At 44.0% G+C, this 14,263-nt stretch overlaps 1 protein-coding gene across 2 annotated transcripts in view; it reads right to left on the bottom strand.

Annotated features, from left to right (window-relative positions):
- Nucleotides 1-14,263, bottom strand: part of ROR1 (ROR family WNT receptor 1) — a 161,768-nt gene that overhangs the window by 84,254 nt on the left and 63,251 nt on the right. The gene's annotated exons all lie outside the window — the stretch shown is intronic.

Genomic DNA, 14,263 nt, shown 5'->3' with positions numbered 1-14,263 from the left:
CCGTCTGCTTCCACGTTCTCAAAGATTTCTGTAGGACACCAAAAAGCACCTATCAGTAAATCCTGTCAGAGTGATTTCCCTCTTCCGAACAGCTCCCCGCAGAGGCCGGGTAGAGCCACAGCCTTCTGGTGGCCGCAGTCCCACTCCAGAAGCATCCACTGCCAGAAGGCTCTGTGGGGTTCATGGGCTGGAGGAAGCCACCCACACCACTTCCACCCAAACAACGGCTGCGTAGCAGGAGGACATGCATATTCACAGACATCATATTCACGGAGAACACTTTTTTGGTGAGGATAGCTTCAATAGCATTAGGTTAGGGATCTGATCAGTTATGAAATGTTTTTTTTTATTTTCATTATTTGATTACTATTCACTAGTGCTTTTTTTTAATATAGGAGACATTAAAATCGCATAAATGTAGTTTACAAAAGTAGTGAGGAATGCAGCATTGCTCACACAATAGCAGAGATAATAACTTCATAATAATTTGTAGGTCACCGACCACAAAAGCTCTACAAATAATAGCTTCCCTTATTTATATGTCAACAGATTCGGTATTCCCCGATGATCAAGATAAACAACTACGCATCCCTGAGAAATAAACAGGCACATGAGATGCAACGCAAACAAAACCACAAAAGACCGAAGTATGCCAAAGCGAGCTGTGAAAGCATTCCGAGAACTGCCAAAACAGGTATTACACAGGGAACTCCACCGTTACCACGGCGGCCTTTAGAGTTAACAAAAACATAACTGCTTCAAAGTTCTGTAATTATCACCATCTATGCCGTGTAAACTCAACTGCATTTATGCAGAAGCGTTCTGAAACCACTTGTTATTTTTTAGGGATGGCACTCACACTCCTATTCCTCAATATTACAATAAGCAGCACAGCAGTAAAATATTCCCGTTGGTGACGAGGAAAATTACTTTACCAGCCACGCTGGTCCACAGAAGACATCTCCCATCACTGAGTACGTATATTTAAACCTGTAGATCCCAAACCCCGTTAGCTAGCAGACTACTTGCTACTTTCCAATAGACTTCCTTGGATCCTCTTCATCAAACTTTTACCTGGGCAGATACTTCAGTACGCTCTGGTTAACAACTTAGAGAACCTCCTCCAGCCTTTCAAACCTATGTTTGGAATCCTGGAGTCAGTTGGAGCGTGACACAAACCTAAAGTAATTTAAAAATCACTCGGTAAACCACCGGGTTATGTCGTAAATAGCTCACGCAGAACTGAAGACACATCTACTGACAAAATTAACACAGAAGTCCTGTGGGAATGCTCAGGAAGTCTGACTTTCACCAAACACATTAATTCCTTAATAGAGCTCACTAATTAGCTACTCACTGTACTGCCCAAGACTTGCAGGATTGTCCCAGAAGGGCAATTTTCCCATCCTTAAACAGGTTCTCATAGTTTTATTTTTAAAGAGCCCATACGTAAGGATTTTAAAAACCAACGGATACGCCTTCAGTCGGTACGGGAGGGAAAAGGAGGGTGGGAAGCAGCGCTGGCAGTGCTTCTGCAGTGCTCAAAGGCTGGAGTCCTCTGACCCTCTCCAGTAAAACTTCTCAAGACAAGTCAGAAAGTATTTTCAAGGTAGGTGCCAGTTAAATGCTCCTGCGCAGGGATATACCGAAAACTGGTTAACTCTAGTGTTACACAAAAACATAATTACCCTGTACGGATAAAGACATCACGCTGCCACGGTAGTCGGAGGCAGCATTTCCAGTAAGAGCTCCAGAGACAACAGAGCTCAAGTAAGCTGAGTCAGCCCGGGATGTCCAGAAAGGAAAGACACGAGTGCCTCTTGCCAAAGCCCCCGAAAAGCTACCAATTTCTCATTCTTACCACTCCCTGCCAGGGACAGTGTGAGCTCAGAAGAGGGCACAGAAGTCCACAGCTCTGAGGACCCATCCACCGACGCAGGTGCCACTCTGAGGTAGACCTCAGCAACACAAAGATCAAGGGTGTCACAGTTACACGGGTGTGCAGCCTACGAGGGGTCCAACTTTGTGCGTCGGGGTTCACTCCCGCAAGGTCTGACCCGCAGAGGGTAAAGAGCTCCAGCGCAGAGGCTACTCCTGCCCCACTGGCTGGCCTCAGCGTTTTCAGAGCAGCTCGTTGCAGCTCAGCCCTAATGCTTTCAAAAGCGAGCAGCCTATTAAGAAACAAACTTTCAAATACAACCGCAGACACCTTTAAATTATTTAAGCTCTGTTAAATGTTTGGATTAAACAAGAATATAGAGGCAAAATGTAATCCCACAATTAAAAGGAGATCTATGGAAGATGCTCATCACCTTGGCAATTTAGCTGATGTTCAAATGCAGACGAAATGTAACGGCAAAAGCTATGAAGATGTGTAGGTAAACCATCAGCACAGTCACTGTTTTATTTTGTCCATCTTGATTTTGCAAATAGACTTTTTAAGGAGTTAAACATCTCTGTAGATATAAAAGCTATTTTTGGGGGGGGGGGGGGGAAACATAAAAGCATAGCCTGAGAGCTATCAAAGTTGAAGTTTAGCTTTGTACCGCAAGTATCTGACCTATTCCCTCAGTAACAGGCCCAATCAATCTTACTATCTCCCACAACGGTGATTCGTCGCAGCACAGCCCTTATCTCTGTATCAAAGTCAAGAAGAAAGGCAGACTCAGATATAAGGCAATGCTTTACTGCTCTTTGATACACTGTACATAGCTTAAATACCAGCACCGATAACGCGCTGGCCACTCGTGAGTCCCGTGTACACTTAATCACTCACTTCCTTCACTGACTAAGAATAATCCCAGCAGAATTTACGGGGCTTTACCCCCTGCTTCTTCCGAGGCGCCTGGCACGCACCCAAGGAGTGGCACTTCTGAAGCAGGAGGACCACGCGGAGGCTTCGAGGGATGGGGAAGGAGGTCTGAAGGCTGCGTAACTGATGGGAAGATGATTGTTGCTTACATAACTGATGGGAATAAAACCTCCTCCTTCAGCTACAGAGGTATTTCAGAGCTCGGGAGACTGGGAACTCTGCGCGACCAAGGCTGCTTGACCCCTCTGGAGCCAGCCAAGGCAGTGTCTCCACCTTTCGCCGCAGGCAGGCTGCCTCTGTGAGTCTCAGTTACGCAGAGCTTAATTCACAGTCCCAGTCGAATCCTTGCAGAACTTGGATAACCAGATAGCGGGGAAGGTAGGGGAAAAAAGCGCGCTTTCACCTCCAGCTTGGCTAGGAAACCTCATCCCTGCCTCCCCTGCCAGAGGGAATTGTGCTAGGAGCACGGGTTCTCCACAGCTATCCAGTGGGGTTTTATGTCTGAACCAGAACCAAGGATTTGCACAGCCCAGAGGCAGCACACAGTTCGGGTTCCCCCCACCCCCAAATGCACAAACCCATTTTTCCACCATACAAAGCATCGTTTAGTCATTTCTCATTTCTCAGCTGCCAAGGGACTGATGTAAAGGAACACACAGGACATCTGGAGAACCCTCGTCACCTCACACCCGTTTTCTCATGGCGTTCTCTTTCTTTCTGAGCTTAAGACACTTGACCATGTCACTTCAAGACCATAAATCACCACGTGCTGCTGCGAAGGATCAGTCCCTCCATTTAAAACCACAGTCGACCATGTCCCTTTCACAGCGCCCCAGTAAGCAGACTGGGAGGGAAGTACTCAATACCTCTAACAATACTTTCTTTATAAAACTGACACCTTCAGGGTCTATCTCAGAAAAACCTGAAGGCTAAATCAGGCACTTAGAAATTATTTCTAAGCTCACTACGCGGAGTTTTTCACACGCAGCCTTCAAAATCACTGCACCTCATCACGTTGTTTAAAAGGAGCAGGTCATCTTTGGCACAGCAGTTCCCACACATGAAAACAGAGCCACTGATACGAGTGAAACAAAAGCCTGCCGACCACTTAGCGTGTTTTATTGCTTCTACTACTGTGTGCACCTGCAGAAGTCCAGGAGTGCAGTCCCTCAAGGCCCAATACACTGATTTATATACTCTTAACACATCTTAAAAGTTAAGGAAATCATGCATTTTTCTCTCAGAGGGATTCGATTTCTAAAAATCCTAAAGACCCTTTCACTGTCATTCCCTTTATTTATGCAAGGAAAAAGGTACAAACTGCGAGCAGCCTGTATATCAAACGACAGGCTCTTTTCACCTCCCTGGGTAGCAAATGCCGACGCCAAATTTACGTTGTTAGCTGGACCGGGGCAGGATGGAGAACAGCATCGCCAAGCAGAACTTCCACTGTGCCCTCTCCTGGGAATGATGGTTCGCTGGGATTCAACTAATGGGCAAAATGGTGCAGAACCATAGAGCTGACTGCTTCTGGAAAATATCTACAGTAAAGATTTCTGGTTTGCTCTTAAGACCAGTACACACTGTGTTTTGCGGATGCAATGAATTAATCTGGTTTTGTGCGCGAGACACAAACACTGGACTGTGTAGCTGCCCGTGTTCCGCTGGTACAAGCTTGCAGGGAACTCATTTCAACTTCCTCGCTCTCTGAGAACAACAGAGGGCACGGGAACCTGGATACGGGCTCTGGCCAGATGCAAAGTAAATCTGCGCCGATTTGTTCCACTCTTTTCAGTAAAGCACTTACAACTGTTTCGCAAACACCATGAGGATGTCTGAAACCTTCTTTAAATTACAGAACTGAGAATTACTGAAGCACAAACACCAAAACAACAGTTCCTTCAGTTTGTTTCTCAACCTTTTCCTTAGAGTGACACGAAAACCTTTTTTCTCCCTAGAGACTTTCCACATGCGACAGCCTCAGCCGTTGCAGTTTTACAAGACTATAAAGTTAACAGCCTCTAACACCCAATTAGCGGTTCCCGATATAAAGCAAAACCAGCTCCATGCTATTGTATTCCTAATGACCTGAAGCTGGCTGCACCTTTTCCCTTTCTTACTTAAACACTAGTTTCCAACTCATTTTCCTTAGAAAACTGAAAAGGGAAGTGAGAGGATTAAAACACTCCTAACAGTTACTAAAGAGATGAAAATTACATCTGCCATACCAAAAAAAAAAAAAAAAAAATTGATGTATGTAGCTGGACCGACTTGGTTCAACTAGAAAGAACACAGTCAAGGTATTTATTTTCAGATCATCTTGGAAATATTTGCACAGCTTTTTGTCTTGTGGCCTCTTTCGTGCCTTTCAGACCAGATCCTACCTGAGGATCCCCAGCGAGGTCCTGGCTACTGCCTAAATATTATGAAGAGACAGCTTGCAATCTCACAGGCCTGTAGCTTAATGGGTGGCACAAAAAAAAAAAAAAAAAAGGAATGAAGTGGTATAATCCGTTTTGGAGATGCATGAGAGGAGCACAGGAAAATCAAGCATTTTACCCAGGTCATACAGCGTATGGTTCACATGGGGAATGACATGATGTCCTTGTAGTTGCAGTCCAGCACTGGAACCATAAAGCCATTTTTCCTTGCCAGCTAAACAAGTTGACAGTTTTTCTTCTCACTCGGACCCGGTGGGCAACCAGGTGAACGCGTGGCAGCAAGCACATCCTTGCAGGCCACTCGCCGACGGGGCTGCCGCTAGCAGCAGCTCAGCCAGTTGGCCACAGGAAGCCATCGTTTCCCTGACGTAGGACCTGCGAGGCCACGCCTGAAGCCCAGTTTTGCCTTCCCTCACGGCTTTCACTAGAGAGTACGGGGCACTGCACAAAACGGCAAGTTCCTAGGCAAAGGCGCTGCTCACAACAACAGATTTTTCTGCGTGTTTGCGCAAGAAAAATGTTATCCCTATCCCACATATCTCTTCCAGAAGTATTGCTTTTTTAGATGAAAATATATCCAAAAATACATTTTAGTAAGCAATGGTGCTCTGGCAATGTGTCAGCACATCAGCTTCCAGAGAGCTCCAGGGCTGAGATCCCACGTGGCTTTCAACAGCGACAGCTGGCCAAAACTTTTCCGGGCACGGTTTGTCCACGAGAGGGGAAAGCGATCCATCCACCTCCCCGCCAAACCTCTCTCTCCAGCGTGCACCTCAGTCGGGCTGGCTGTCACACCAGATCATGTCACCGGGGTTGTGACATCACAAGGCCGAAACAGCCCGGAGCGACTGATGTAAGACAGATTACATCTGACACTCCGGGAAGATTTCGGTCCGTGCGTTTGCTATCCCAAACCCTTTGTGTTTAATTACTGGAACAGGAGATCAGCAGAACGCCGCGAGCAGGTTACCACGCCACCATTCCCTGAATCAGCAGCCTGTGCTGGGAGATCTTGGCCTTTCACAGTCAGCACGCTGAGACATCAGACTGAATAGTGGCACGAAAAGAGCCGGCCAAATCCCAGCTCTGTGGAAGTGGAGGCTAAAGCTGGACCCCTCGTTTTACCTTGCTGGCATCCTTTTAGAAGAGATTCAGAAAACTGTCCTAAGGAAAATATATGCGATGTATGCACCACAAAGCACAACTCCCTGCCTCTAACTTGCACGTGACAGACAAGCAGAAATACAACGTCTATAACAAGCTGTCTATTTTACCCAAGAGGGAGACATAAGTCCATTGTTTTAACTAAGAACATATCCTAGTACTACATTTATTTTTCAAAAAGATATAACTTGGAGCCAGACTACAAACCTATATGACTTATTTACAAGAAAAAAAAAAATCTAAAATAAAAATCAGTATTTTTCATATTTTTTTTTTAATTTTCAAGAAGGAAATAGGAAATGGTCCTATTTTGAAAACAAAAACAAAACAAAAAAAAGAAGTTTGAATTATTTATCTTTAGTATCTGTAAGTGTAGGGATTTATCCTACACTTTCTTCTCCCTTCTGCTGCTCTGTTGTGGTTTTGCCAGGCTCCCTTTTTCCATAGATCTTTCAGCACTAAAAGGAGTTTCCCAAGCAGGTGTAAGCCACAGCCGTGCCGGCCTGCCTCGCCAGGACTCTCAGGACTGGTTTTTTGCTGCAGAATATGAGTCCGTGTACTCTCCCCTGTAGAGATTTGAAGAGAGTGTCCACTGGTTTCCCAAGGGAAGGAGGTACCTGGAAACAGGGGAGGAAGAAACGGGAATTCATACCATTCAGGGTGACAATTGCTCTGACATATGAGGCTATAAAACCTGACTCCCCCGAGTTCACCCTGTCTCTCACCCGACGGATGCACGGAGCCAGCCTGCCTGCACTGCTCTGGGAGCCCCACATCCAGGAGACCGATTAGATTTTCCCTCGAGCAAAACTTATTTCACACTTGGCACGCGATACGTCGGCCCCACCTATGCCATTGCTCATGACGAAAGACGCCTTTCTACAGTTAACAAACTTCAAATGCTTTTCCTTGGCAAGGTTCAGATACATCTGCGTAACTCTCCAATTACTGACTCATCTACCCAAATAAAAAGTCCCTTATTTTTATTCTGACCTCAGAGATCCAATGGAGAGTCAGCTTTTGCCATCTGGGAAACCTGCAGGAACGAGAAGCTGGAGGAAAGATAAGAAGTCAGCCGGGGAAAATAAAATTAGTTTAATTGAAAGAAATTTTGAAAAAGCTGAAGTAAGGTTTTATTCCCAGGCAGTATTGCATTCCCAGGAAGAGGAGACAGGTCAGGTATGAAACACTCTGGAGAAGTTTCCCATTTCCCACCGTGGGTGTGAGCTCCTTCCTCGCTCATCTGGCTTCAGCCAGGACAGGAGCATCCATGAGGTTTCCACCAAAGGACAGAGCCCCACTACGTACTTCTGACTCTCCACATAACGTAGGCGTAGAGGTGACCACACAATAATTGTTCCTCCTCTGTCAGCAGAGACAAGAATCAATTCCTTTGCTGCCTTTCAGACCTTTGCACATGAAACTAAAATAAATACTGATCTACTTGTCTCGTACATGCTCTTGGCTTCCAGGAGCCTCTGTCCTTTAACCTGGCTCATGCACTCGACTCCAGTAACACAGTCCTTGGACCTGGGACAAGTTTTGGCTGGGGAGAAGAACGGCGGGGGGGGGGGGGAAATAAAGACATTTTACTCTCTTACGAGATTTATGAGATGAAATTTGTGCCAGTTTCAAGTACGGTCCGTGTGAAGGGTTAGGAAAAGTTCACAGCTTTTTTCTTTTTTTTTAAAGATATGAAACAGAATTCACTTCAAAAATTTACCATGATTTCTGCACATCCTAGGAGTAAAAAAGCTTCAGGAATATCTGTATCAGTCTGACAAAAATCTATACCACAATTCCCCACAGTTTCTGTGTTTCCTGAAGTGTACAAAACCTGCACAGCTTGCTAATAAAGTCTCTTTCAAAAGAAGACAGGCGCTGTAGCAATGAGTGTTATTTTGTACATCAGCTCCAATAAGCACAGTGTTTCCTAGGAATGAAAATATGGTTGAAAGAAATGTATTCCTAATTGTTATGATTCGTTCTTAAACATAAATCTAGAATAAACATGAGAAACATTACCCTCAAGGAAATAACGACTGCACATAAAAGCTAAAAAACATTAAAAGGAAAATCAACAGTAGTCATGTATAAAAGAAAATACTACACTTGTCTCTGAATTCTCCAATTCATTATTACAAAAAAAAAAAAAACCCAAAAACCAAAATCTCTCCTGCTATGTGAACAAATCTTCCCACAGCATCTGTGCATTAGATTAACCACGAGCGTTATCTAAAACAAAAATAAGTGAAACTATGTAGATTAAAATTTTGTGTTTCTTTGACTTATTACTAACGTGGATACGCAATCCAAATACAACAGACTGCCCTCATACAGACACAGTGATTTTATTTCTGCTCGCAAAGAAAGTCATTCAGGGTGGGTATATGAAACTTCCCGGAGGGGAAAGCAGCGTAGGGGCCACGACACGAATTTCAAAAGCTCCTGTCACCCAAAAAGAGCCCAGTGCCTCTCTGATGCAATCACCCGGCTTTCAGACAAGTTTAGCTGGTACTGGCAGGAGAAAAGATTTTTTTTCACATACAAAAGTTTTTAAGATGTACAAAAGCAAAGCTGGAGAGGAGGAAATTTTTTCGGAGTCTAGACAGGACTCCAAACAAACTTCAAAGACCAACCCACTCCCAGTACAGCTCAGCGGGGACCAGATGGGCTGCAGGGCGGGACGAAGCCCTCCAAACCCTCTCAGACATCAGGAGGTGAAGCCCCGAGACAGACTAGATAATATCCTGCCACTTAAGGCCTAGAAAAATAACCTACCCAAGTTATTAATTAATTCCCAGCAGAAGGCCGCACAGGCAATGAATCAAGAGACCGCATTCCTCACTGTGCGCACTGTTTTCATTAAATAAAGCTAAAAAGCTACCAAAGCCTCTTTGGGGTGATGTCAGACAGTTGCCATCTCCGAAGCGAACCAACGGCCCTGCTTTCTTACGTTCTCCATGTCAGCGATGCGCCCGAGCGCGCGGCGTCACCTCTATAACCACTCGCTTGCAACAGACCCTCCCCTCAACAAGTTTAACTATTAAATAAAAAATTGGAACAAGAGCAGTATTCTCGCTGCTTTACAACTTGGGAGGGGGAAGCTGATTTACAGCCACCCATAAATCTGTGCTGGTGCAAAACAATCAACCCAGATCTCTTGGTTTGAACAGGCTTTTTTATTTTTAAGCAAAACCACATGTTGATTGATGAGACAATTTTTTGCAGGTTCGTGTTGATCTTAATGAATTGTTTATGTAAAAACAAAAGCTTCATACCATTCTGAATCCTCTTTAGATGGCTTCAGGGAAACAGTAATTATTTCATTTGAAATGACCTTCCATTTCAAATTCTTGCTGAACACGACTGAAAACTTAAACCAGTCAAAACCAAGTAAGATGCTCTGATTTTCTCTAATAAAATCCTTGGACTCAAAGTGAATGTTTTTTTCCAATGTTTTAATAATTATTTTTTAATTTTCTGTTTGTTCCGCTCTTCACTTCCGAAAAAATCTACTATATCCCAATTCTATACCGCATACTTTGCCCAAAGAAAAAAACCTGAGTGATCCAAGTTCAGATCCAGACCTCAGACTCCAGAAGGGATTTGTTGCTGTAGCTGTGTCCCACTGGAGCATCCTTCCCAGCTGTGGCGGGGAAACTGCAGAGGAACAAAAGTGAATGGAGAGGAGCAGGACAGAGGGAACGGAGAGCAGAGCGGACAGACGCCAGGTAAAAGTCTAGCCGTAGGAAAACAGATCTTCTGAAAGCTGGAAAAGGCCACTTTTCTCCATAGACTGTGTCTGTGCAGCAAAACAAAAATCATTCTGGAAGCAGAAGAAGGTGGAAAGGAGCGGGGTTTGTTATAGCCTGTGCCGGGTTTGACAGAGGACATAAATTTCAGCACTAAGGGGATGCTCTGATTCATCAGATGGTTTTGTGCGAGGAACACCTGGGCCACGTCCACCAAACACGATACCCGTAACTTCCCCTGGTGCTCGTCTGTACCACGCTGCTCCACCTCAGGAAGACATCAGACATTTTAAAACAAAAAGAAACATCCCACATGTGGCTATTCAGAAATATTATAATAATATATTTATTATTTTATTTAGTCTCTTTTAAAAGAATAATGAAAGTAACACAGGCAAGTACTTATGTATCTGCACTGCCACAAATTAAGCCCCAACTAAAGAAGAGAAAAATACTACAGTTAATTAAAATAGAAGTCACCCAGGAGTCATATTTTGTGTATTAGATTTGATTCACCTAAATTCATTCCTAATTCAGCTGCCAAAAAAAAAAATCTACGTTACGTGTTATGGAGAAAACACGGATGCAAAACAACACGCACAAACAGCAGACAGCAGGTGACCACTACAGCACCAGCTCTTAACTGGGAGCTCCAGCAGGGTCATCGCCAAGAGCAGAGGCTGGAGTTTTGAAACACATCTTTCCTGAGACGGTCTGCGGAGCAGCTCTGGAAAAATGAGCCTAAATCTGCAAAAGGCATCGTGGGAATTTCCAGCCCCACATCTGCAGCGCGGGGCTCATGAAAGCGGCAGGATTTCAGGCCTCGGATCGGAGAATACAGGGGATTTGTCACAACAGGAAAGCCTGGTTTTAATAACACAGCAAACATCTTACTGTTTCTTTTGATTATCGTGGCATTCATTTTGGATTTCTTGCTATTTAGTCTATGCAGGAAAATGACACAAACCAGAGCTGACAACCCTGGAGCTAAGAGCGGCTTCACCTCCTGCGCCGAAGGGCAGCTCGGGCTTTACCACAGCCCTGTCCCGTCTGCTGGGGATGCCAGAGCCCCTTCACCCCTACAACATCCAGTTACCTGCGCTTTCGAAAGCAGCCACAGGGAATTCCAATCTTAATTTAACCTTTTAAATGAGAGAGAGTACAAGTTATCTTCTCCTGCACCAGACAGATTTTTTTTGAAGGTGTATCAGGTATTTCATTATATTTTGCAAATTACTCACCTTCCAACGTTCAGCAGTGGCTGAAGACCTGCACACTTCTTCATATTTATTTATCTCACAGACAATAAAGTACTTTCTATTTGGGGAAGCCCATTAAAAATAAACCGTCTGAGATAACTTGGCTTGTCAAACCTTCTTGTACGTTTGGTTTATTATTGTCCTTTCCCTAGCTCTTCTCCAAACAGTCCCGACAGCTTGTTTATCGAGAGCTCTGCAGAGCGTGCGGGTGACAGAATCACGGAAAAACTCTACCCATGGCCTGACTTTAAAAATAACAAAATTTAAAAATAAAATAAAAACATCACAAGAGCAAAGTGTTTAATTTGTGGACAATACTGTAAAACATTCTCTAGTGGCTTTGTCCCAATTAGTTAGAAATTCCACCTGAAATGTTACATGTGACATCTTTAAATTTTCTATTATATCACCAAATATATCAGGCAATATAAAATCCACCCATACAAACCTGTGCTCATGGGATTTTTAAGTAGAACTCACGATTCCTTCTGCTGAAGTTCCAGCAAAGCAGAGAGAGAAACGTTCAGATATTCAGTGAAGCTATTCAATGAAGTTGTATGTAACACCGAGACGTACATAAAACAGTCTATACACATTTGTACAACAACACATATAGGTTGTTTCATAGACAGCTAAATTTTTTTTTTAAGTTTGGTTCTGGGTGACTGTTCAGTCCTGACCAAAGAAGGCACATTTTTATCCATGCTATGTTAAAAGCCCAAGCTGCAGCAGTTTAGCTTTCGAAAGTACTGCTCCATTAACATCCTCATCCTTTACCCAGAAGGAGCACTGGGAAGATGAAAGGTAGCTCCGCTTCCAGACCTTCTCTAAAAGGTAGTCTGCTCAATGCCATGTGGCCGTGGGCGCTGCTGAATGAAGACAGTGGATTAAGACAAGTCCAAACTGACTTTAGATGTATCATCAGTCACCCGAAGGAACTCGGATTCACTCACAGCTCTGACCTAGACTGAACAGTTGCTTTCCACAACCCCATCGCACACCTCTAACGCAGTTATCACTCGGGGATAGCTCACTTGGCCACTTGCCTTTAACACATTTAAATACAGCACTAGAGCACTGCTGCAGGACTCCAAGAATCTAAACAAGCCAGAGAATTTCTCCTCAGAACTAAAACTGTATCATTAATTCCCCAGGAATGCGCTTTACCTTTGCTTCATACCTGTTACCCAACACCGAAGAGTCTCCAGGTCAAACGCTGACCTTGGCTTCATTCATCCTTCAGCCCTGCAACAGCAAACCTATCGCTGCCCGCGAGGATGCGCAATCACAGCCCAGGACATAACCTGAAACTAACGGAGTTGAAGAGGTGATGCCAGAACTGGAACTGATTTTGTTCTGTGAACAAGGCAGGTGAGCTCTGAAGAAATCCAACTTCCTTTTTCAGCGCTATGGTGGTTTTGTTGAGCTCAACCTTTCATATGGCTTTAAATTTTAAAATACGATTAAGCAAATGAAATTCTGAACCTGCTCATGGAGAAGACTGCTAGAAAAGAAACGGTCTTTCTACCTACAGTTGTTAGACATATATCAGCCATGCCCTTGTCTTATGTGGATCTGGGCAAAAAGGATTTCCCTCCCCATGCAGATCTTTGCCGTGATTCAAAGAAGCTTTACTACATCTTCTGCACAGAAAAACTGTGACAAAGGATAAAAAAAAAAAAAAAAAAAAAAAGGGTGAGAGGTAGCTGAGCAGGCTCTTGAGAGATGGAAGAGAAGAGAGAGAAAACAGCAGTAACGGCAGTAATGCTTTTTCCTGGGCTGTTCCCTCTTACGCCTAAGCCAGACGGGGTCAAGCAACGAACCGTGACTCCAAGGCAGCTCCTTCCCAAGGCTGCTCTTCAGGGAAAGCACTTACAGCAGCTTCTCAAGCAGAAACTCAGGGCCAACGGAAAAAAAAATTCTGACTGGCCCACCTGTACTAGGAGATCTTTTCTAGCAGGTAGTATCTAGCCAGTAGACATAAAACACTGAATTGTAAACCTGTATTTGGGGACTTTTATAAAGGCAATTGTTGACCTTCAGGTTTCACAGCACTGGAGCAGTTACAGCCTGTCGTGCCAATGAGTATTTAGGGAGTCTTAAATCCAGAGACTGTTCGGCTGTTGTGCACGCACGCAACTCCCAAAAGTCACGAATCCTGATTAAACGTTTGCTGAAAAGCAGGAATGCCATATGACTTCCTAAAAAAGAAGAGAGCATCTAAGTCGCATATTGTTTTCCCTCTTCAAATTATCCAAAAGGCATTAGTCCATAGAGTGAGCTAACTGCCTGGAAAACTTCAAACTTTCTAAAAACAAACCCACTTTTATACGATGTACAAAACCTTTTTAAAAAAAAGACAATCCCTCATAAAACCAGAAAATAATTTATGCTTTTGCCACACATGTAACACAAGAATCCCTGGAAACAGAATTTAAACTGGAAAAGCTGACAGGAATTTAGCAGAAAATGACTACACAAAAAGAAAGTCACATGCCAAGTAGAAAGGCACCATCCTACCTACTCCTTTCAGCACAGCAGGAAAAAAAATTCAAGATATATTTAAAAACTTAAATGAAAACTAGACAAATAATCACATAGTCTTACTATGGTTAAAGAATAACCAACAATGCACCTTGGCAGAAAGAAGCCTCTCCAAGGAGAAGGCTGTCCTTGCCCAGGTTGGCCCTGCGGGCCGTACTGGATAGTACCGCCAGCGTCTTCCAGTTCCATCTTTCCTTTTTCTGATCATGAACAATCAATCTGCAAGTCCAGGACGAACAGTTAACTTGAAAGAAGGCACTTAGCGTAACGTATCTCCCAGGATGTATT

Source organism: Chlamydotis macqueenii, chromosome 8 (genome assembly GCF_036417535.1).
Source record: "Chlamydotis macqueenii isolate bChlMac1 chromosome 8, bChlMac1.mat, whole genome shotgun sequence".
In the NCBI taxonomy this organism is placed as follows: domain Eukaryota; kingdom Metazoa; phylum Chordata; class Aves; order Otidiformes; family Otididae; genus Chlamydotis; species Chlamydotis macqueenii.
The sequence above is the reverse complement of the archived record's forward strand: the minus strand, read 5'-3'. Positions and strand labels throughout refer to the sequence as shown.